The sequence below is a fragment of the Neomonachus schauinslandi genome, chromosome 16 (assembly GCF_002201575.2).
Source record: "Neomonachus schauinslandi chromosome 16, ASM220157v2, whole genome shotgun sequence".
Classification (NCBI taxonomy): domain Eukaryota; kingdom Metazoa; phylum Chordata; class Mammalia; order Carnivora; family Phocidae; genus Neomonachus; species Neomonachus schauinslandi.
In genome coordinates, this window is record NC_058418.1 from 37,260,023 (window position 1) to 37,285,600 (window position 25,578).

The 25,578-nt window shown below is 36.7% G+C and overlaps 1 pseudogene across 1 annotated transcript; it reads left to right on the forward strand.

Moving 5' to 3' along the window:
• The first annotated feature begins 4,693 nt into the window (after positions 1-4,693).
• Positions 4,694-7,673, forward strand: LOC110592961 (annotated as a pseudogene). The gene is made up of 2 exons (XR_002481136.2): positions 4,694-5,000; positions 5,508-7,673. The product of XR_002481136.2 is annotated as a 52 kDa repressor of the inhibitor of the protein kinase-like (transcript).
• The last annotated feature ends 17,905 nt before the right edge of the window (positions 7,674-25,578 follow it).

Sequence of the window (25,578 nt, forward strand, 5' to 3'; positions counted from 1 at the left end):
GAGAATGAAATCTGGCCATTTACAACAACATGGATGGAACTAGAGGGTATTATGCTCAGTGAAGTAAGTCAGAGAAAGGTAAATACCATATGTTTTCACTCATATGTGGAATTTAAGAAACAAAACAAAGAGAAGGAAAAATAAAGTAAGATAAAAACAGAGAGGGAGGCAAACCAAAAAGAGACTATTTTTTAAAAATATTTTATTTATTTATTTGAGAGAGAGAGAGAGAGACCATGAGTGGGGGAGGGTCAGAGGGAGAAGTGGACTCCCCGCTCAGCAGGGAGCCTGATGTGGGACTCCATCCTGGGACTCCAGGATCATGACCTGAGCTGAAGGCAGTCCCTTAACCAACTGAGCCACCCAGGAGCCCCCTAAAAGAGACTTAACTATAAGAAACAATCTAAGGGTTGCTGGAGGGGAAAGGGGTGGGGGGATGGGGTAACTGGGTGGTGGGCATTTAGGAAGGTACTTGATGTAATGAGCACTGGGAGTTATATGCAGCTGATGAATCATTAAACTCTACCCTTGAAACTAATATTATACTATATGCTAACTAAATTGAATTCAAATAAAACATTAAAAAAATAGCGATGTTTGATTCAAATTATTTGGGAGTGTGCTAATTTTCAAAGCAGTCATGGCACTTACCTCTCCCCTGGAGCCTTTTATACCTCCTTTCTCTCCCTATCAGATGTCACCAGTGAATTCTTCTGCTCTATTGATTGTCCTAGAAGGACTCATACAATTCTTGTGGTATTTGGGGTTTGTTTTCATCACAGATCTTCCCCCATTCTAATATGGGCATAATCAAAACATCAGCACCTCCTCACTTCTTATCCAGAACTTTCCAGAGGCCAATTAGGCAAAGATTTCCTTCCAAAAATTTAGGCCCTCTTGATAAAAGAAAAAGAAAAAAAAAAAGCATACAATTGATTTCAAGAAGCATCAAATATATATTAATGCCTACTGGGTATGGCTGAGTAATTTACATTTATGGTAGGAGTTATGTTTAACTTACCTTGAAAACAGATGAATAATAGATAGAAGGAAGAAAATGAGCATTTGTGAAGCCACTGCTCTATGTTAGACTTTGAGATAGATGTTTTCATATACTAATTCATTTAATCCTCTCAAATCCATGTGAAAGAGGTATTATTATTATTCTTATAATTATACAAAACACACAGAAAATATTAAATAACTGATTCATGTACCTAATGCCTGTGACTCCAAGGCTCATTCTACCAAACACCTGTAGAACTATAAAAAATGATGTAAAAATAGTAAAAATTGAAAAGCTCATTTCTTTGTTTCTGCCTTGTTAGATTAATCCTATGCAGCAAAATGTCACCACCAAATGCAAGATGTATTTTATAAAATGCCTTAATCTGTTTATTCATCACTTAAGGGTACATTAGAGAGACTGGGAACTTGATCTTTATTTTCCTACTAACAGATGTTGTTACTCAGAAACATGTAATTGAGCACTTCGGGGCAATTATTTTAAAATATACTGCTCACCTTTCCAATAACTTTCCATGTGGCTCCCTGAAATTAAGACACATTTCATGTTGAGTCATCAAACGGCCCCAAGCCCCCTCCTTGGAGACAATGCTACCTCAAAAAGTATAGTTTTAAATTGCCAACCTAGTACAAGGAGGAAGAATGTCAGACCTCCTACATATTCAGAGCCGTCTGTCACCAGATCGGGAGCAGCTTTTTGAGGCTTTTTAAACCTCTCTCCAGTGTTACCTCTCCTTACATCCAGGTGATTATTGCATTCATAAAGCATTTTTCTCCTTTTCAGAAATTTTAGAATCCTAAAGTCCATCTGTATCAGGTGAGATTTTAAAAGACAATTTAAATAGTCGTTGCAATTACTTGATTTCTCCAAATGTGTTATGCTCTAACACATCTTTTTTATCTTTCTATCTGCTGTTTTCCCCACCTACCTTGCTGCTGCATTGCCCACCCACCCTGTCACCTCTTGCCAATCTTTGTCAAGACCCATTCCATCATGGACTTTCCTCCAAAACATCTCCTGACTCCACCTAACCCCATAGGCAGAGTTCTGTAACTTCCCATTGTGGCCACATTAAGCATCGTGAAAAACTATCCTAACAGCCATTCCCTACAGTTGTTTACCATCTCTCCTCCTCTAAACTAATGCTATTCACAAACTGCTGTACATATTCACATAGGCTAAAGCAATGATATTAAAAAAAATAATCCTTACCTAACCCAGTGCCTCATTCAGTGTTTGAATACATTTTTGGTAAATGAAAAAAATATATATAATTATTTGTTTTATTAGAGGAACAGAAATTTACTGAGCCACTACTATGTACAGATCCCTGTACTAAAAGTTTTTGCTTAGGAGGTGAAGAGCGTGAGCTGTAAACTATACAGACCCTTCCTCGCCACTTACACACTCTAAGATGTGTGGCAAATTAATGAACCCCATTATACCCCAGTATACAATAGTGGTCAACCTGTGTAGTTAATGATATAAATGTTTATTAGATATTTACTAACAGACCTAGAACACAAGCATTAAGAACCTTGCTGCCCATTTGGGAACACAAGACAAGAACAGACTTCAGAACACAATTATTTTCCTTTGGATCATCTACTGTCCCTAAGTCGCAAACCAAAATTTTCCTTGTGGTGGTGGTGGAAAGGAAGCTAAGGGGGATGGGAGGTGGGAAATAAAGAGGGGAACCCATCCCGACTCACTAAATCCTCTCTTCTGCTATGCTAACCCACTCTCCTGATATTAACAACTGCTCCTCCGGCAGGATCCTAGGTCTCTAGGTAAAAGTTGCTATTATTGATTGTTCATATAGGTCCTCAGGGTAGCTCAGAAAGACAATTTAGGAAACTATTCCCAAGACCCTAGCTGGATATCATCTCTTATTTTATTTTTTTCTATTACTTTGGGAAAGGAACAGCATGAGGATAATTGCAGCCCAAATCCATCTTGATTGGAGGCCTCAAGAGAGTAAATGGATATTCAGGGATTCCACCCTAATCTTTTCTTATATACAAATCCATAATTACCTTGTTTCTTCTTTAAAAAGATGATTAAAAAAATGCAGCCAGCATTTTCTCTGTACTTTCTTGCCCTAAATCAGTGAGACTTCCATGTATCTCCATGGCAAATATCTCCATCCTTTTAAATGGCACTTTACATGCATCTTGCAAACCATGTACTGTAATCAATATTCCTTACTGTGAAAATGTGCTTTAAAAATAATATGATGTTTACCCAATACTGAGTCTCTTTTCCCTCATATTGTCACATTCAAAAGCACATCAGCTCAGTGGTAATTGAAGGCTTACAAATTCTATGTTCTTAGGGCAAAGAAACTGAATAGTGAAACACAAAACACACATAAACATAAAGTAAAATGTGACTTTAACTTCTTCAATAAACTAAAATGTTCTACTAAATCTACAGGGTGTTTGTTGATTTTTATCATTTATTGTTATTATTTTTAGCAAATCTCACTTTAGATGCGGTATCTTATACAGAATGAATTTATAGACAATGTCAAAATCAAAAAGAAAGTATAAATGCAAAATTAAATTGTTTTTTAAATTTAATATACCATGTTCTTAAATTGGTTCCACTACCTAAAAAAGTTGATTATCACAAGAATATGCCTCATCTGATGAAAAGGATTCAGTATGGCCTTATTAATGCTAGTTTCCTTTTCTACCTAGAGACCCATTTCAGTTATACACACAATGGTAAGTTTAATGACCAAGGAAAAAAAAAGAAGTGGTGGTAAGAGTTTAGAAGAATAGCAACTCTTACAAACTGTGTAACCCAAACTTTCCAGCAGCACAAAACAAATTGTCAGCTCAGTTAGGTAGTATATGAGGATTAAATTTTTGATCCCCTTTGCACATATATTTTGAGCTTTATAATGTACTGGTAATCAATGGAATGAAAAAGGCAGAAAAGTTTCTAAGCTACTTAGACTCAGAGATTGTAGTCTGCATTTCATAATCATTATAACTTCTTTTACTTCACAGGACAGTTTATTATGCTTCAAGTACTCGGAGAGAAAATGAGTCAATATTTGTATTTTCATGGGCTTCAATCTTCTGCTAAAATAAATGTGCAACTTCTACTAAAACGATCTCCAAAAGTAAAGATATTACATGAATTTAGTGTGAGGAAGTCCAAAGGACCTGGATGTTCTTAATTAATTAATTATCTTAATGTAAGATTTTTTAGGAGCTTGTTCAAACACTATTATTCACATTGAATTTGACTTAGCTTGGCCAGGAAAGATGAATATTTTAGATAACATTTGCAAGTTAAGTTTTTTGTAATGGCTGATCATTTACAAATTTACTTCTGAAGCTGTATCTATGAAATGATTTTTTTTTTAAAGATTTTATTTATTTATTTGAGAGAGAGAGAATGAGAGCGAGCACGAGAGGGGGGAGGGTCAGAGGGAGAAGCAGACTCCCCACCGAGCAGGGAGCCCGATGCGGGACTCGATCCCGGGACTCCAGGATCATGACCTGAGCCGAAGGCAGTCGCTTAACCAACTGAGCCACCCAGGCGCCCGAAATGATTTTTTTAATAAAAGGCAATTGTAAGCCGCCCCTCCCCCCGGCGCGCCGGCCTTGCAGAGCCGGCAGGCCTGGCTCCCCTCCCCGGCCCCGACGGGCGGGCGGGCTGCCCTGAGGAGGCGGGGAGGGGAGGGCTGGGCCGGCCGGCGGGTGGGCGACGATGCCGAACTTCTGCGCTGCCCCCAACTGCACGAGGAAGAGTACAGAGTCGGACCTGGCCTTTTTCAGGTTCCCGCTGGATCCGGCCAGATGCCAGAAGTGGGTGGAGAATTGTAGGAGAGCAGACTTAGAAGATAAAACATCTGATCAACTAAATAAACATTATCGATTATGTGCCAAACACTTTGAGACCTCTATGATTTGTAGAACTAGTCCTTATAGGACAGTTCTTCGAGATAATGCAATACCAACAATATTTGATCTTTTTTTTTTTATTCTTATGTTAATCCCCATACATTACATCATTAGTTTTAGATGAAGTGTTCCATGATTCATTGTTTGTGCATAACACCCAGTGCTCCATGCAGAACGTGCCCTCCTCAGTACCCACCACCAGGCTAACCCATCCTCCTACCCCCCTCCCCAGAACCCTGTTTGTTTTTCAGAGTCCATCGTCTCTCATGGTTCATCTACCCCTCCGATTTCCCCCGCTTCATTCTTCCCCTCCCGCTACCTTCTTCTTCTTTTTTTTTTTTTTCTTAACATATATTGCATTATTTGTTTCAGAGGTACAGATCTGAGATTCAACAGTCTTGCACAATTCACAGCACTTACCAGAGCACATACCCTCCCCAGTGTCTATCACCCAGTCACCCCATCCTTCCCACCCCACCCCCCACTCCAGCAACCCTCAGTTTGTTTCCTGAGATTAAGAATTCCTCATATCAGTGAGATCATATGATACATGTCTTTCTCAACAATATTTGATCTTACCAGTCATTTGAACAATCCACATAGTAGACACAGAAAACGAATAAAAGAATTGAGTGAAGATGAAATCAGGACACTGAAACAGAAAAAAAAATGATGAAACTTCTGAACAGGAACCAAAACATAAAGAAATAAATAACAGCAATGCTCAGAATCCCAGTGCAGAAGAAGGGGGTGAAGAACAGGATGAAGACATTTTACCTTTAACCCTTGAAGAGAAAGAAAACAAAGAATACTTAAAATCTTTATTTGAAATTTTGATTCTTATGGGAAAACAAAACATCCCTCTGGATGGGCATGAAACTGATGAAATCCCAGAGGGTCTGTTTACTCCAGATAACTTCCAAGCACTGCTGGAGTGTCGGATAAATTCTGGCGAAGAGGTTCTGAGAAAGCGCTTTGAGACAACAGCAGTTAACACATTGTTCTGCTCGAAAACACAGCAGAAACAGATGCTAGACATCTGTGAGAGCTGCATTCGGGAGGAGACCCTCAGGGAAGTGAGAGACTCCCACTTCTTTTCCATCATCACTGATGACGTAGTGGACATAGCAGGGGAAGAACACTTGCCTGTGTTGGTGAGATTTGTTGATGAATCTCATAACCTGAGAGAGGAATTTGTGGGCTTCTTGCCTTATGAAGCTGATGCAGAAATTTTGGCTGTAAAATTTCACACTATGATAACTGAGAAGTGGGGGTTAAACATGGAGTATTGTCGCCGCCAGGCTTACATTGTGTCCAGTGGATTTTCTTCCAAAATGAAAGTCGTTGCTTCTAGACTTTTAGAGAAATATCCCCAAGCTGTCTACACACTTTGCTCTTCCTGTGCCTTAAATATATGGTTGGCAAAATCAGTGCCTGTTGTGGGAGTATCTGTTGCGTTAGGAACAATTGAGGAAGTTTGTTCTTTCTTCCATGGATCTCCACAATTGCTTTTGGAGCTTGACAATGTAATTTCTGTCCTCTTTCAGAATAATGAGGAAAAGGGTAAAGAACTGAAGGAAATCTGCCATTCTCAGTGGACAGGCAGGCATGATGCTTTTGAAATTTTAGTGGACCTCCTACAAGCACTTGTTTTATGTTTAGATGGTATAAATAGTGATACAAATATTAGATGGAATAACTATATAGCTGGTCGAGCTTTTGTACTCTGTAGTGCAGTAACAGATTTTGATTTCATCGTTACCATTGTTGTTCTTAAAAATGTTCTATCTTTTACAAGAGCCTTTGGGAAAAACCTTCAAAGGCAAACCTCTGATGTCTTCTTTGCAGCCAGTAGCTTGACTGCAGTGCTGCATTCACTAAATGAAGTGATGGAAAATATTGAAGTTTATCATGAATTTTGGTTCGAAGAAGCCACAAATTTGGCAACTAAGCTTGATGTTCAGATGAAACTCCCTGGGAAATTCCGCAGAGCCCAGCTAGGTAACCTGGAATCTCAGCTCACTTCTGAGAGTTACTATAAAGAAACTCTAAGTGTTCCAACAGTGGAACACATTATTCAGGAACTGAAAGACATATTCTCAGAACAGCACCTCAAAGCTCTTAAATGCTTATCTCTTGTACCCTCTGTCATGGGACAGCTCAAATTTAATACATCGGAGGAGCACCATGCTGACATTTACAGAAGTGACTTGCCCAGTCCCGACACACTCTCAGCTGAGCTGCATTGCTGGAGAATCAAGTGGAAACACAGAGGGAAAGATATAGAGCTTCCATCCACAATTTATGAAGCCCTGCATCTACCAGACATCAAGTTTTTTCCTAATGTTTATGCATTGCTAAAAGTCCTATGTATTCTTCCTGTGATGAAGGTTGAGAATGAACGCTATGAAAATGGGCGAAAGCATCTCAAAGCATACCTGAGGAACACTTTGACAGACCAAAGGTCAAGTAACTTGGCTTTGCTTAACATAAATTTTGATATAAAACATGATCTGGATTTAATGGTGGACACGTATATCAAACTCTATACAACTAAGTCAGAGCTTCCTACAGATAACTCAGAAACCATTGAAAATACCTAAAAGACTTTTAAAGTAGGCTTTCTCTTATGTTTGATATTTGGAAAAATCTGTAAGAAATTTGAAAACATCTTACAGAAAGGCTGTCAGGTGTATGTAGGCCACTTAATCACTGAATATCTTGACCTGTCAACCTCTCATTGAGTACATTAGCCATTGATAATCTGCCAATTTAAATGGCCGCTGTTTAAACTCTCATGCTTTGGAGACATACCTGTTCCAGAAGATAGCATTGAAAGTGCCACATTACACTTCTGTGGGATCTCTGCTAATGGCACTTGGGAATTGTTTTAGCTAAGTCATTTTAGATAAAACATTTATTGTCACTGGATCCAATTGTCTGGTATTGAGTTATCAGTTCTTAGAAGATAAAGATTTTGAAGAGGTATGGGAGGAAGGAGTACATTTTATAAAATGTTACAATGAAGCTCAGAGTGACCTTTGAATAGTAGGAGTGTTAGTATGTTAAAAATCTGTAATGGACAGTTAAGGGAAAACCAGACAGAGAGAGAGAGAGAAACACATGAGCTTGCCAGGCAAGGATTGCAGTAGAGATTTTGTCTTTATCAAATAAACTTAAAGGAACAAGTTACAGTTAAAGTTTGAATGGGAGAGCCTGCCATTGTTGTCCCACATTGGATTGTTGCTGTTTACATTCCTTTGTTGAGACTACATCTTCATAAGCTCTTTAGCAAGTGTATGTAGAACACCTACGTCTTCATAAGCTTTTTAGCAGGTGTATGTTGAACACCTCTGTTCATGGTCAAGACAGGATCAGAGGCCATGGATACTGACAACTGATTTGTCTGTTCTCCTCTTTTTCCATGACTATATCTACTGCCTCGTCTTGATTTATAAACAAAACCTGGAAAACCTACAAAAATAAGTGTTTTGTGGTTTATCTAGGAATAATACAGAAAATATTGCTGTTATTTTTGGTGAAGAAAATCAATTTTGTATAGTTTATTTCAACCTAAATAAAATGTGAATTTTGTTTAAAAAAAAAAGGCAATTGTAAGAATATAAGCAAAATATCTATCAAAATTACAATGAAGGATCCAAGTATTATGGATAATACCTGCCATTTAATGGCATATTATTAATATTAAAGTTCAATTATGTCAAAATAAAAATATAAAAGCTGCAACACTATCTTTTGTCATGTATTTGGAACAATGCTTTAAGTACTCCAGCTACACTTACTGAATTCTGACATAGTAAATATACTTTTAGGAATCTACTTTAGGAAATAAATATTAAAAACAGCACTTTAAGGGCGCCTGGGTGGCTCAGTTGTTGGGCAACTGCCTTCAGCTCGGGTCATGATCCCAGGGTCCTGGGATCGAGTCCCACATCGGGCTCCCTGCTCCACGGGAAGCCTGCTTCTCCCTCTCCCACTCCCCCTGCTTGTGTTCCCTCTCTCGCTGTGTCTCTCTGTCAAATAAATAAAATCTTTAAAAAAAAAAAACAAAAACCCCAGCACTTTAAGTAATAAAATCTCTGTAAAAACAAGTGAGACACCATAAATATCCAAATACACATGCATGCTTAAGGAAACCATTACCTATCAGTTCAAAATTCTATGTAGCTATTGACAATAGCAGTGGTATAATGATCTAATTTTTTTTAAAAGCTTATATTAGATTAACCATGTATCTTGATGTGCTCAGGGCAGTCCCAGCATAGCATTTTTTTTGTAGACAAGTTAATATTTCTTTCATTCTTCCTTTCATTTTTAAAGATCAATTATATGTTCATTGTAACTGCTATATAATTTAAAGAGGGAAAAAGTCAAGGAACAAAATAATATGCATGACATACTATAAAAGGCACAAATAAATAACAAAAAAATAAGAATTTTAGGGTCAGAGGGAAAAAAATCAGAATAGTAAGTATTTGGGGGGGGCAAGAGCGATAGGCAATTCTTCCTATTTTACATTAGACTGTGGGTCAAATGTTCCATAATGAGCATGAATTACAATGAAAATGGCATAAAATAATTCCTTTATGGTATGTCGGTGAGTTATGCCAAAATAACTCTAAAATATTCAAGGCAAAATTTCAACTTTACATTGAAACCTTTTGTATGTTGGATCTGTCTTTTTTCATAAGGCCCTTTGGTTACATCATTTTTATGCTCCCTGCATGGTACCTTCATTCATTCATTCATTCTCCCATATATGATGTGCTTTTATCAGTGAGAGGAGCTGATAGTTTAGTGGTCTCTTAGCAGGTTGAGAAGTTTGATAAGAAACATAATATATAATTTATCTTTATCATAATTAGCCTACCTACATCCAAGTAACATAACCATAAGGGCTTTTTCTTTTCCAAAAAGCTCTATGAACGAAGGAGAAGAAGGTTCTTAATTCCCTCATTTTTTTGGGAAAATGAGAAAACAAAGAACAATGCAGAGTATATGGACTCTACCCAAGTCTCCTGTCACTAAACTCCAGGGGGGATGACACCATACAAAACCTTTTTTTTTTTTTTTTTTTAAGATGCATTTATTTATTGAGAGAGAGAGAGACCACACATGCATGCACACACAAGTTGGGGAAGGGACAGAGGGAGAGATCTTCAAGCAGACTCCTGGCTGAGTGTGGAGCCTAACACGGGGCTCTATCTCATGACCCATGAGATCATGACCTGAGCTGAAATCGAGTCAGATACTTAACCAACTGAGCAACCCAGATGCCCCTATAAAACTTCTTTGAAATTTGGACCACTCTTAACAGTCTAGAGAGTTGGAAGGTGTCAGTTTCAAAAATTGGTCCAGTGCGTGGGAGACTGGTTAGGAAGGATGGTAGTCATGCCTCACTTTCACATGATTTGGTTAAGATAGATCCTCTACTACCATAGCTTCTATGCTATCTGGGAGGGGTTTCAAAATTTGATTATGTCCCTTTTAGAGTGTGGGAGTCAGCTTAGAGAGAAGAGACAGAAAATCAGGGTAAAGAAAGGTAAATTGTGGATCACTCTTTTGGGGATAATAGTGAAAATGATGTTTTTTGCAGAGTGGTCATAATTGTAGAAGTTGACAAGGAAGTTTAGACAAGAGAAGGATATTGTCTAGGTCTGTCTAAGGAATCTCTTTATGTTGTTTGGACTAGCAGGGCATACCAGACAAGGCTAATAAGAATGAATTGGTGCAAACTTAAGACAAACCATGATCAAGAACAGATAGTAGTGGGAAGAGGGAATATTTTGGGTGGAGTTTTAACTTTAATGTGACTTAACTGTGGATCAGAATTGACTAATAAGTCATTGAAGTGGATAGGGGAAAAACAATCCAAAGTTTATCTTAGGTAGATTAGATAAATTTCTCTCTTATTTGGTAAATTGTAACCCAGGCTTGGGAATCCAACTGAGTTAAAGAAAGAAACAATGACAACTGTTGATTTTGCACATGGAAGTTTGTGGCTGTGATTATAGCTATTCACATGTTTGGTCCATCCTTTGAATGTAACAAATAGTTACGGTGGCCAATAATTAACAATGAATGCTCTTGTTAAAACCTGAGCCTCTGAGCTTTTCTGTTAGAGAATGTAATTACAAGACTATACATAATGTACCCAGGAGTGGAATCTGTTTTCAGCTCATGTCTCAGAAAGTCACTACTCTTGCCAATGTTAGAAGATCAAAATTAACTCCCAATGGTGGCAGAATACAAAAGACTAAAATAGCTCAGATTTGCATCACATAGACATTGGGATTATGTACAGAGAAAAAGTAGCAGTGCCCTCACGAAGAGAGAGAAAAGCCATTTCTTGTCGTAAAGTAATTAGAAATAGGGATTTCTTCCCTCTTGGAAGGAATCAAAGTTTCCTCAAAATTGCAACTGATAACACACACACACCAGAAAAGAATGCTAAAGTAAATTATGAATTTTGAGATAATTTATAAGAACAAACTAAGAATAAGGACTATGAGTTGAGGCAAGTATCTCAGATACACTAGTGAGGAACTGAAAGAAACTACAGGACATACAACTGAGAAGCAAGAGTCCACTGATGAGTCAAAAAACAAAACAAAACAAAAGGAATAAAGACCAGACTAGATGGAGGCAGTTTACTGAACTGTATCTTACAAAGTATTTACCCAGCTACTTGGTCAAGTGGAAACCAATTTTTATTGTATGTAATTATATTAGATTAACTGCATGTTATATCTCATTCTGTAGTGAGCATGCAGTCATTTTACATTGTTTTCAAAATGTCTTAGTTAAGAAATTGATCGCATCTATCAATATTTTATCCTGAAGAGGAATCCATAAAATTGTATACCCTTTTCACAATTAATTTCTAGAGAAACTGACTCCAAAGAGTTTCTATGGGGGAGAAAAAATATTGTTTTTGTTTTTGATATGTCTACCATTTCCAATCACTCCTTATCTCCTAGACATATTTAACTGGATTAGGGAAACTATGATACCCCTGAGGTATCTTGTCTTGAAATGGCCCAACAGTCATCTCTATATTGGATGGTGAGAAGTCAGCCAAGTACAATTCTCTCTCTTGGAAAAAATGTATATCTAATGCACACATAGAGGATGGGCTGCCTGAGTCAAGTGTTGAAAATGGTATTGGGCTATTGAAATGTCTGTCTATGAGGTCTTCTGGTCATCTTAGTCTAAGGAGTGTTCCCAGAGTAACTGAATGATTGCAAAAATGACATCACACACAACCTCACATTTTTTTGTGCACCAGTACAACTTATCTTCACCACCAAATATAATCTAAGCATGTGTTTTCCTTGCTCTGCTGAAGAGACATACTAGTGCATTTCTAGATTGGATAGAAACAACTTGATTATCAATTTCTAACCTTGGTACCTATAAAGTAAAATCTAAGTAAGGAGCCCACCTTACAGAATATTGAATAAACACAGCATACAATCTACATTTACCCAATGGACTGTTTCAGCCAATATGAATAAAACATAATGCAAGATTACTAAGGACACAATAGTAGAATCAACAAACGTAGATTCAAGGAGAACAATACCAAATACACACAAATCTATGCATGCACAAACATACACACACACAAAGACACTCACACATAAATCACTTCCACCTCTGGCATTATTTTTGAATAAATAAAGACCTCTTATTAACTTTTTCCCCAAGTACTACCATCAACTATCTCTTTCACTCTCCTCTGTATGCATAACATTGTTTTTTTTTTTTGTAAATTTTTTTTTTAATTAAAGATTTTATTTATTTATTTGAGACAGAGAGAATGAGAGAGACAGAGAGCACATGAGAGGGGGGAGGGCCAGAGGGAGAAGCAGGCTCCCTGCCGAGCAGGGAGCCTGATGCGGGACTCGATCCAGGGACTCCAGGATCATGACCTGAGCCGAAGGCAGTCGCTCAACCAACTGAGCCACCCAGGCGCCCTGCATAACATTGTTTTTTAACATAACAGCAACTAACGTAGTATCTTGAAAGTGATTTTTAAAAGTATCCCCAAATGGGTTAGAATTACTGTGATGATATACACTTCAAATACTGGTTTTCAACTGAAAGTGTGATACCTTCAGAATAATCTGTAGCTTTTAAAAAAATCCAGCTGTCTCAAATTTCCATAGTAAAAGGCATGGGATTATGGTGTGTTCAAATTATATTTTAGACATATAATTTATCAATAATTTGCTATTTACCAAGTGTTTCTATGTGTCTGGCATAGGACTTGTCATTGTGCAAATAAAGATGTGATTTAAGATACCAAATGGCTGAGTTAGAACTAGAATTTTCCCACACATCATAATATTAGGACGACTGACTCCTGCCCCTCAAATGATGAATATAATATGTAATACCAGTGTTAACAAGGATATCCCTGACTTCAATGTCTGGATAAGATTACTTGAATTCCTTTTTCACAAACTCAGAAGTCCAACCTTCCCTTCAAGCCAAGATTTCTGTGCATTACTCATGGCCACCTGTGGCTCAAAGCTGTCATTTCCTCTGAATTAATTGTTTAGTAATTCCCCACTGTCCTACTCGTACTGCCCCATTATGCTTCAAATGGCATAATCTCTGAATTCATCTTTTTTTTTTTACAACACTTTGTAGAAAACCTTATTAAAGGTTTAGGGATTCCCAGATAAATTAGAATTAGATTCCCAGACAAATTTCCCAATTAGAAATTCATGTAATGTATTCCTGTTTCAAAAATTACTTGTCTTATCTGCAACCTGGACCCTAGCTTTTGGTTTTATTGCTTTGCCTTTCTCTCTTCTTGTTTCTCCTGTCTTTACTCTCTCATCTTTTCCATCCCCTCATCTAATGTCTTAAGTATTTCTTTTTTTTAAAGATTTTATTTATTTATTTATTTATTTATTTATTTATTTATTTGAGAGAGAGAGAGAGAGAGAGAAAGAGAGAGAGCACGTGTGAATGGGGGGAGGGGCAGAGAGAGAGGGAGAGAATCCCAGGCCCACTCCGGATGCGGGGCTCCATCTCATAACCATGAGATCACGACCTGAGTCAAAACAAGAGTTGTAAGCTTAACCAACTGAGCCACTCAGATGTCCCTTAAGTATTTCAATGCAGACAGATTTAGTTACCATTTTGGCAGATTTTGGTTACAACAGCTCTATGTTCCCAGGGCTTTTATTCACCTCCCAAATGATTGAACAGATAATATCCCTATACAAATATTAGTCCTGCCTAGAAGGAATTCTAGTGATAGGTGTTATGGCAAATATATATCAGAGTAAAAAATATATGTGTGTGTTGATATATATATTCTCATATTTTCTACCTATAGAGTGTCATAGAATCAGAAGTCATGATTTAACTGATAGGTTAAAAGAGAATGGGATTACTCCCTTTTTTCATATTATTTTTTAAATATTTTTAAATAGAATTTATTTAGGGTTTTAGGTTTATAGCACATACTGAGCAGAAAGCACGGTTCCCATATACCCCCAGCCCAACTCCCACATCACCTTTCCCACTATTAATATTCTACACCAAAGTGGTATATTTGTTACAATCCATGAATCTGTATTAACACACCATTATCACTTAAGTCCAGAGTTCACATTGGGGTATACTCTTGATGTATATTCTGTGGGTTTTCGTCAATGTATGTCATGTATCTACCGTTACTGTATTATATAGAGTAGTTGCACTGCCCTAAAATATCCTGTGTTCTGCATTCATTCCTGCTTACCCCTAACCCCTGACAACCACTGATTTTTTTTTTTAAGATTTTTTATTTATTTTTTTGAGACAGAGTGAGAGAAAAAGCACAAGCAGGGAGAACAGCAGGCAGAGGCAGAGAGATAAGCAGGCTTCCCGCTGAGCAAGGAGCCCAACGTGGGGCTCCTTAATGCAATCTCAGGACCCCAGGATCATGACCTGAGCCAAAGGGAGATACTTAATGGACTGAGCCATCCAGGCGACCCTATAACTATTTTTATTGTCTCCATAGTTTAGCTTTTTCCAGAATGTCATATAGTTGGAATCATACAGTACGAAACCTTTTCAGATTGGCTTCTTTTGCTTAGTAATGTGCATATCAGGCTTCGCCCTAATATCCATTAACGTACTGAGGGGCATTAACCTACTGAGGGGCATGTTGGTTGCCCACAAGTTTTAGCAAGCATGAATGAAGCTGCTATAAATAGCCATGTGCAGGATTTTTGTGGACATAAATTTTCAACTCATTTGGGTAAATGCCAAGGAATGCAATTGCTGAAAATTATGCTAGATCTCAAGAAGCTGCCAAACTGCCTTCCAGAATGGCTGTACTATTTTATATTCCCACGCATAATGAATGATAAATCTTGTTGCTCCATTCTAAACTAGCATTCGGTGTTGTCAGTGTTCTGGATATTGGCCATTCTAACAGGTGTGTAGTAGTATCTCATTGTTGTTTTTATTAGCATTTCCAAAATTACATGTGACATGGGGCATCTTTTCATAGGGCTATTTGCCACCTGCATCTCTTCTTCGGTGAGATGTGTGTTCAGGTCTTCTATTTTAGAATTGTTTGTTTTCTTGTTTGGCTTTTGAGATTTTTTTTTAATACTTCAGATTAATCATCTTTTGCAAATATTTCCTCACAGTTTGTGGCTTATCTTTTCAATCTCTTGATAGTGCCTTTCTCAGAAATTTTTAATATTAATGAAGTATGTAGAACATTTTCATGGATGGCAGGAAAGAATAGAGGAGATCAGTTTTTAGTTGCTCAGGGCTATCTATGGTGCCACATGCAAATTTAGGAAAAGGGCAGAGAAAGAGTCAATAAGAACAGAAACGGGGCACCTGGGTGGCTCAGTTGGTTAAGCGTCTGCCCTTAGCTCAGATCATGATCCTGGAGTCCCCAGATCGGATCAAGTCCCGCATAGGGCTCCCTGCTCAGCAAGGAGTCTGCTTCTCCCTTTGCCCCTTACCCCATTCATGTTCTCACTTTCTCTTTCTCTCTCTCTCAAATAAATAAATAAAATCTTAAAAAAAAAAAATAAGAACAGAAACTTAACTTACATTTGCCTTTTTCTTTTTTTCTACCTGGTGATCTGCTTCTATCTCTTCTGATAGATTTTGTAAAGTGCTGGATATTCACCCATATTGCAGCTTTAAAAACAAGTCTAATAGTCTCCTATTTCTTTGGTTTTGTCTTAATTCAGACATACATTTACTCCTAATAGGCCCTAAATGAAATTTGTCAATGTACACGGCATCAAATATAATGTAATTTAGTCCCCTATGTGTTAGGTATTTTCCTCAAGTTGAGCCTATGTTACTGTGTTAAGAAATATAGTAGAAACATGAAACTGTGCTTAGACTGTATTTGGTTTCTACTTGTATTATAACTCTCCATATGGACCCAAATTAAATGTGTTTTTGTCAGCTTTCACCATATAAAATAGTCTCTGCAATTAATTTTTAATATTAAGAAAATTTCCTAAGAAGTTTAATCGTCAAACAGACTATGCCTGGAAGATTAAATAACTTATTTTTTAAATGAATAAATCAGAAACATAATAATGGACATTGTTCTATTTATATACATGACATTTTACTATGTTACATCTTATATGCTATCAAGGCACAATGTACTATGGTGCTTTGAATTTATAGATTTCAGACTTTATATCTGAAATACTACTTAAATACTCTTTAATCTTTAAGTGTTTCAAACTTTTAATTTTATTGTGTTTAAAAAATGTATTTGTATGACTTGTTAACAATCTTTTGACTTCAGAAACCTTGCAAAGTAAATAGTTTCCACATTTTCATGTTATATTATCAAAGTACTTAATTAAGGAGATTCAAGGAAAATAAAGCAAATATATATGTTTATACATATATATATTCTGCAGTAATTTTCTCTTTTTTTGGAGGGAGGATGTAAAATGTTCTATATTCAAATTAAATCCTAGTACAATGTTCAGCGTTTTTTTATTTATCTAGAATATAATATTGGTTATCAAATTGTGTTTGCAGAGATAAAACTATCTTTATTAAATATCAAAGTATTAAAAATGGCTGATTGCTTTCTGGGCAATTGCATTATTTTCCCAGGGATTTCAAAAATTGTCTTGAGATTAGATCATGTCTCCATTAAACAACAACTACACATAGAAATGTTTTCATTTATTTTTGAAATAGGACTTTCTTACATTTCATTGTTTGGTTATTACATGAGATAAAACAGCTTTTCTTCTGAACTGCAGCTTTCATGGTTAAATAATAAACTTTATTTAGATTTAAACCTATAAATCTTTACTGTGGGGATATGATGATGCTGAATATAAACTATTTGCTGCAGTTGAGTAAATATTTTTATTCTTGCAGGTTTAAAAAAATGTGTTAACTGATCAAAGTGTTACAGGATAAAAATTAATAACATATAACATTACCCTGAAGGAGAACACTATAGCCGAGAAGATAGAAAATCAAAAAAAAAAAAGAAAAAGAAGATAGAAAATCACAAGATGAAATAAGTGATATAATACAGGTACACAAACCTAATATGGGACAATTTAGAAGGTTTATTTAGTTCTATGTTTTAGTAAGAGCTGTAAATATTGGCACTTTGGCCTTACAAAGAGAAGTAGCAGGAGTGCTTGCCAGTGCTTCTCATGGACAAAGCCAAGAAGCTACATAGCCAGGAAGCCCAGTTGATGTGTTCCATAGAATTCACCATTCAGGCAGGAAAAGATGGAAAAGATAGGAGCGTCAATCTGGACAGGTAAATGGAGCCTATCTAACATTGTAAATCCCTCCAAAATACTCTTCTTTAAGTTTGCCTTACCCATTTGTGAATGCATTCTCTTCGGTATAAAATTCGGAATCAATATATACAAGTTTTCTCAAAATGTGTGCTAGTAATTGCACTACTAGGTATTTACCCCAAAGATGCAAAAGTAGGGATCCGAAAGGGTACGTGCACCCCGATGTTTATAGCAGCAATGTCCACAATAGCCAAACTGTGCAAAGAGCCAAGGTGTCCATCGACAGATGAATGGATAAAGATGTGGTATATATATACAATGGAATATTATGCAGCCATCAAAAGGAATAAGATCTTGCCATTTGCAACGATGTGGATGGAACTGGAGGGTGTTATGCTGAGCGAAATAAGTCAAACAGAGAAAGACATGTATCATATGATCTCACTGATATGAGGAATTCTTAATCGCAGGAAACAAACTGAGGGTTGCTGGAGTGGGGGGTGGGGTGGGAGGGATGGGGTCACTGGGTGATAGACACTGGCGAGGGTATGTGCTCTGGTAAGCGCTGTGAATTGTGCAAGACTGTTGAATCTCAGATCTGTACCTCTGAAACAAATAATGCAATATATGTTAAGAAAAAAAAAAGAAGAAGAAGAAGAAGGTAGCGGGAGGGGAAGAATGAAGCGGGGGAAATCGGAGGGGTAGACGAACCATGAGAGATGATGGACTCTGAAAAACAAACTGAGGGTTCTAGAGGGGAGGGGGATGGGAGGATGGGTTAGCCTGGTGGTAGGTATTGAGGAGGGCACATTCTGCATGGAGCACTGGGTGTTATGCACAAACAATGAATCATGGACCACTTCTTCTAAACTAATGATGTAATGTATGGGGATTAACATAAGAATAAAAAAAAATGTGTGCTAGTATTTTTTTACTGGAATTACATTTAATTTACACTTTTATTAAAATCCTATATTAAGTTGAACCATCCATGAACATAGTATAACTTTCCAAATATTTGATTCTTCTTTTATGTCATTTCATTGATTTCTATTACTGGGTTTAAATAAATCCCATGTATTCATTGTGCTACAAATCCTTATTTTATATTTTGTATGGTCATCATATAACTCTCTATTTTCCCCAGTTACTTATGTTTCCTTGGAGTTATTCTCTATCTTGCTACAACGTATATCAGCCCTTTCTTTTGAATTTTATGCAGGAGCTCAGCCCAAAGAAGGTCAACCAATTCACATTTTTACCCCCTCCAACCAAGGATTGCTACCCTAAGAAAACTTTGCAGCATTGCTATGTTTCAGAAGTAACTTTTCTCAGTTAATTTTCTACATGTTCTGAGACCTGAAGGTTCGATAGGTAAAATGCTTGCCTTCACATATAGTTAACAATTCTTTCCCAGTTGGATTCTGTTCTGCCCTGGTATTAATGCCCAGTATTCTAATGTAGTATCTGGAGCTCCTGTTTTCTTGCTCAGTCATGTTGGAACACATCTTGCATTCTTTCTTCTAGGCAACTTTCTATTTACCATACACACATACTGATACACTTTATTCTGAACTTTCACATAAAGTTATGGAATATATAAACTCATTGTTTCAGAATGATATCTAGTGTGGTGTTGTCATGGGAAGTGAGAAAGGGGAGGCAGTAATCCATACCAGTCTGTCATTTTGCCTAGTGAATATTTATGTATTTACTGAGGATGCTGTGTTCTAGAAAGAAGTAAAAGCATTGCCATTGCTTGCTATTCTTTGAGCAAAATATCAAAGTAGGCTTAGTTTGTCTGAATGCTCAGATGAAAAAATACAAAATATAGAAGCAGAGAGGGAAAAAATAGCTCATCAATAAATGTGTCCCAGAAAGAGTGATTTGGGTAGTATGAGCCTAATTATGCACCATCTCTTCCAGATCTGCCTCTATGCTCCCCACTAGTAAACATATGCATATACCAAAGTACTAATGAAAGTGTGAGCTTGCCTCTCAGGAGAGTACTTCAAGTTTAACCCACTTGACATGGTAATGGGATCAAACTTACTTTCTTAACAGAATGCACCTTCACTTTACACTAATTAGCCCTTCACATATTCCAGTAAACTTTAAAAGCATCAGTAAAGATATCTCAAATATTCATATAAGTAATGTGTTCTTTTAATTTGATTTCAAGACTCTTGTGTTTATAGATGCATTTGGCAAGGTATATATTTTGTTCTTGTACCTGTTTTCCAGTTCTCCTAATACTCAGTGTATGACTTTGGGTAAAGCATCATTGTTCTAACTGCAAAATGATGATAATTTTCTCCATGATGAGTTTCTGTATATAAGACTTAGTGGCATAGAGTTAATATCCGTACATCATTGCTGGTCCTCCTCCTCCTTCTTCGTTCCTTCTATAGCCTTCTGAGTTCTTACTAAAATGCATGCTACTGAGTTTTAACCTGTACGCATAGCTAGTAGAAAGGCACTTCTCAGGTATAGTTGTTGGGTTAATATATATCATTTTCACATGTACAAGAAAAGTTACACATTAACCAAGCCACTGCGAAGTGCATGTGACTGGTACTTATGAGTAGCAGCTTCTTTTATTGGAATACTATTTTTATGGCATGTCTACAAGCGATTGCTCTAGCCCACCTACATAATCTGCTTGGCTGCTGCTTGGTTGGGGCAAACAAAATCTTTGTCTTTCATTATCATGAATATTGCAAAAAATCTCCCATATCCTATATTTTTGTTTTACTATCATGATTCAGAAACCCTTATTTCAGGCTTCATTGGAAAAAACTCTGTGTATTTCAATATATATCAGATTCATAAATATCTCAGTTACATTTAGCCTGGCAATTCCATGATGAATTCTATATCCCAGTTTTGTTCATGGATGACAAAAACAAAAGACAACTTAAATGTTCAACATTAGGCAAATGACTGAAGAAGTATATAACCAGAAATCAATATAATGGTTTGATAACAAGGAAAGGAGAGAAGTTAACAATACTACATTAAAAAATTCTAAATCCAAAAGTTTAAATTGTAAGAACACTATTATTGAAATTAGACAGACAAACGTTAAAAGGGTATATCCAGAAATAAGTCATCCCCTTTCATCAGAATTGGGGTTATATGAGTTGGTATTTGGTGTATGTATTTTGTTTTTTTGTTTTTTCAATATGTCTATACGTAATAAAATAAAATCAGCATGTCTCTAGCCTATTCAGTGAACTAGTATTACTCAAAATTATTTTCTAACCTATGTCCTAGATTTTTAAAATATGGTATTTATTTCTAATATGTTAATCTTAATTGAAAACAGCCGTGGGCTTAAATAATTTTAACCATAACTAATTTAAATCACTTGTGTTTATGTGTGTGTTATGATGGAGAATGCAGGTTTTATATAATTTTAAGATAAAAAGATGTAATAGAAATTTCTGTTTGCTATGGATCAATTTTATTTACTTTCCCAGACTCATTCATTCACTCTCCTCTGCTGTTAGGGATATTTTGATAAATAAGCTTTTGAGAAATTTCACCCCCTACTTCATAAAGCTTCAGGTCCAACCTACTGGATAGTATGAGGGTTTATCATTTGTATTAGAACAAATTGTACATTAAGGCAAAGCCCTAAATCAAACATGAATACACAGCATACATAGGACTATACATGGTCTAATAATTCTTAAGCCCATTTTGTTCTAGCTCTGATCTTTCTTCTTGCATCTAGATACACTGATATAATTACTCCCTAGTGTTCAACCAGGATAAATCATATGAACTTTAATAACCTCATCAAGGATTTACTTGTAATTTTTCCCCCAAATTTATGACTCCTCCTGGACTCCCTGTCTTGAGTAGAACCACCATTTAACCAGTCACCCACACCATAATCTTCACCTTGCTCCAATGACAGAAAGATATAAACAAACAAACAAACAAAATATTTCAGGTTTACCTCATTAGCCTTTTTTGCAAACCTGGCTTCAACTTTTCATCGCTATGGCTCTCAGTAAGTATTCATGGACTTCTTCATCTATTATGTAAGGGATGTTCCAAAATAGTATTCTAACTTGTCTCTCTGCTTCTTGTGTGCTCACATCTAACTCTTTGCTTGCACTGCCATCCAGAGCATATGCCCCCTTAAACTGTGTTACTTGTGACAGAACCAGACAGAAATAAGCTATATCACAACATAATTATTTGACTGTCTGAGGAAAAATTCTTGTCAGTGTTAATACTTGACAATGTGATTTCTAGCATTTGTATGACTATTGCTACTGAGTTGTACTGAAGACTGTATAAGCATTCTCTGATTTAATTTTCACATTAATGCATGATCATTACAATTATCATAACTTCATTTAATAGAGAACAAAAATGAAGCTTAGATAGGTTATGCAACTCACTCAAAGTTTCAGAACTACAAAGTAGAAAAATGGGGAATCAAAGAGAGGTCTTTCTGATTCTAAAGTATAATTTATTAAGAGTTACACTACTCTATCAGTACATTTTCATGTTCCTTATTATTAGTTTATTTTACAGTACTAAATTACATAGGTTTCCCCCCAAAATTTCATTTTAAACATGAAAAAATATATTAGAAATTTCTGTCTTTAATTTTGCATATTGAATTTTTCTGAAGACTCTCAGGTGTTTAACTGAAATATAACAGTAAAAATGAAACAAAATGAAAATATAACAGCAAAAATTCCTTGGTAGCATTATGTTCTGAACTTTAAAAAATAAAAGAACAATGCTTATTAATTTTTAGTCCACCTAGCATCTTAAATTATATATTACATATTTTAAAATAAGTGTTGACATCAGGGTTTACTACAAAGATTTTTTATCTGTAGCTTTCTAGAGGTAGGAACTGGTCAGCTGTATCAAATGCAGTAGAAAGATCAATTACAATGAGATAAACCATAGTCTATTAAGACATGGAACAATTTCAGTAAGTCATGAGGACAGATTCCAGATTGATGAGTGACTAGAACTGGGAAAGTAGTAACAATTAGTATAGATTACCATTTTACCCTGAAGGTTGAAGGAAGGTGATTTGTAGTGTCTATGGTCACACGCATGTGATTGTAGTAACAGGGAAGGCTTGATTGCGCTGTAAGCATAGGGGATCTTTCCTAGAAGCAATCAAAATCCAAATATATGCAGAAAAAAAGGAGCAAGAAGCACCTAGAAGAGTATATTCCCTAAAGAGGGAATGGAGTATAGCTTAGAAGCATAATGAAAGAAACGTTAAAAGACATCTCTTATCTTTGCATGAGAACAGCAGAAAATCAGATTGTAAGTATTGGAAAAAGCCCAAAGTGAGAAACCATAAATGAAGCTCACACATGCATAAACTTACATGTAATTAACTGCAATCACTTTACTTGTGAATACTGTTTTATAAGTTTCACTTGATCCTAACAACAACCTTTTGAAGTGAGCAGGGCAGAAATAATTAGTGTCCATATAACTGCCGAGGGACCAAGCTTCAGAGGTGTTAACCACCTAAAGGACATAGAGGCAGAAGTAGAATAAAATCCCCAGTTCAGGGGAAACTCCTGGCTCAGTGCCTATTTCACTACAATATAACTCCAACCTGCATGTCCTATTAATGACATACTGACATCAGAGAAAGTCACAGCTAGACTTATGTCCTGCTCAGGGAAAGTAGTCAACGTTCTCTGCACAGTTTACAAAAGTCACTTCCATAATAAATGGTATTTCAGTTTTCTCTCTGGCCACATAAATGAATAAGGGGTGATAACGACATTCTCATTATTTTAGGAACATATTTGCATTTGTAATGATACAGCTCCTACCAGACACCAAAACCATAGAGACAACTGTCTGAATTAATTATATTTGTTTGGCTGATTAGATAAAAAATGCAAACATAAACTTCTTTAAGATTATTTAATCCTTCTCTTGAAAGGGAAATGGGTCTCTGAAGTTGTTCTTTTAAACTCAAAAAATAGATCATTAAATCAAGCAGCTGAAACACTTCTTTAAAAATTACCCACCCTACCCTACCCCAAATTCTTGCATTTTCTCAAGTGTCTGAAATAAGCATATCAATCTACATAATATCAGGATTTATTTATTAATTTGCAGTGATTTCCTAGATTAGTCTGTGCAATTTTCATGAGACAAGCCCCACGCCTCTCTGGGAAGTGATGGCTGAAGCAGTGTCCATTTAGCAGACAGCAACTTTAAAGTGGAGATAAGTGCAGATAAAATCATCCCCCTGAAGTTCTCAAAGTGCGCAATTAGCTCTGCAGATGTGCTCTGTCCACACCTACCCTTTAAGGATCACTAAGTCCTTGTTAAATGAAGCAATAACACCACTCTCCTCCCTGTACACACCAGCTGCCAGCCTACCTTTGGTTTTCTAAAGTCTATAACGGAGTCCAAATGTGGCTGATACCCTTTAAACGCTTTGAACAATTTTTTAAAGTCATGCCTCACTTATCAATGAAGAATAATTCCCAGAGTGGGAGCAGTGGTCCAGAGCCTTATCATCTCTCATTTACAATGCCTTCCACTCCTTCACCCCCTCCTACTGTGTTTTAAACTACAAATCAAATTTATCTCCTCCCTGCTTAAAACCTTTCAATGGCTCCTGTCACTTAAAAGACAAAATCCAGATTTCTCAATATGGCTCTAATCCATCTCCTTACTTTATCTGCTCTTTTCTCCTCACAGCTAGCATTACAAAAATATCTACATCATCTATCTATCCAGCCATCCATCCATCCAATATTATTTGAATTTCTATACAGCTTCCAATTTCCAGATAGCCATGACTGTATTATCATAAACATATGTTTCAATGCCAGTTCTTTTTTTTTTTTAAAGATTTTATTTATTTATTTGAGAGAGAGAATGAGATAGAGAGAGAGAGCATGAGAGGGGGGAGGGTCAGAGGGAGAAGCAGGCTCCCCGCTGAGCAGGGAGTCCGATGCGGGACTCGATCCAGGGACTCCAGGATCATGACCTGAGCCGAAGGCAGTGGCTTAACCAACTGAGCCACCCAGGCGCCCCTCAGTGCCAGCTCTTAAAACGCACAATGGTCACTTTCTACTGGGTTTAAAATAATCTTTCAAGACTGCAGTGGGCAAGGGAGAAGGGGTGATGCTTGAGAACGCATATATATATTTATGTGTGCGTGCATGTGTGCATATGATCCTGCAATAAGAGTACATGGTAATAATTCCAGCATTCCTCTGCCAAAAGGATCTGCTATCATTCTGCTGGGTAATTATATACTAGGGAAAGGGGAATACCTCAACATTTTGGGGACTGTTGAACATAGTGTCTAAAATAGCACTGATATTTGGATATATGAAGCAGCATCATGTCTCCCCAGTCTGATCTGGGCATACGAGGACCAGGACACAAATGGAGTCCTAAGGTCTGGTTACAGTGCGCCTAGTGGTCTAGTGAGTCCATGTACCCACTCAGTGGGCATTTCTCTGGCTCTTGAGGGCATAACTAGAATAATAGATAAATAGAATAATTAGATACAGTTTGTCATTAATACAGCAACTACAATGTTTTTCTTGGAGGGTGTGATGAGAGATATCATAGTGGGGAAGGCCAAGTAGAAGGTTCTAAAGATGTTCCCCTTCTTAGTCAGGAATAAAGATCTGAAACTACCATATTCTGGGTGGTGGGAAAGAAATTAGAGCCACCCTTAAAAAGCCTAATAGATGTAAAAGACGTGGTTTCTATCATATTCCCATTTAAATCACCAGGCTGGACTCTTCACTTCATTAGATGACAGCAGACTAACACAAACTCAGCAGAGTAGTAGCCAAAA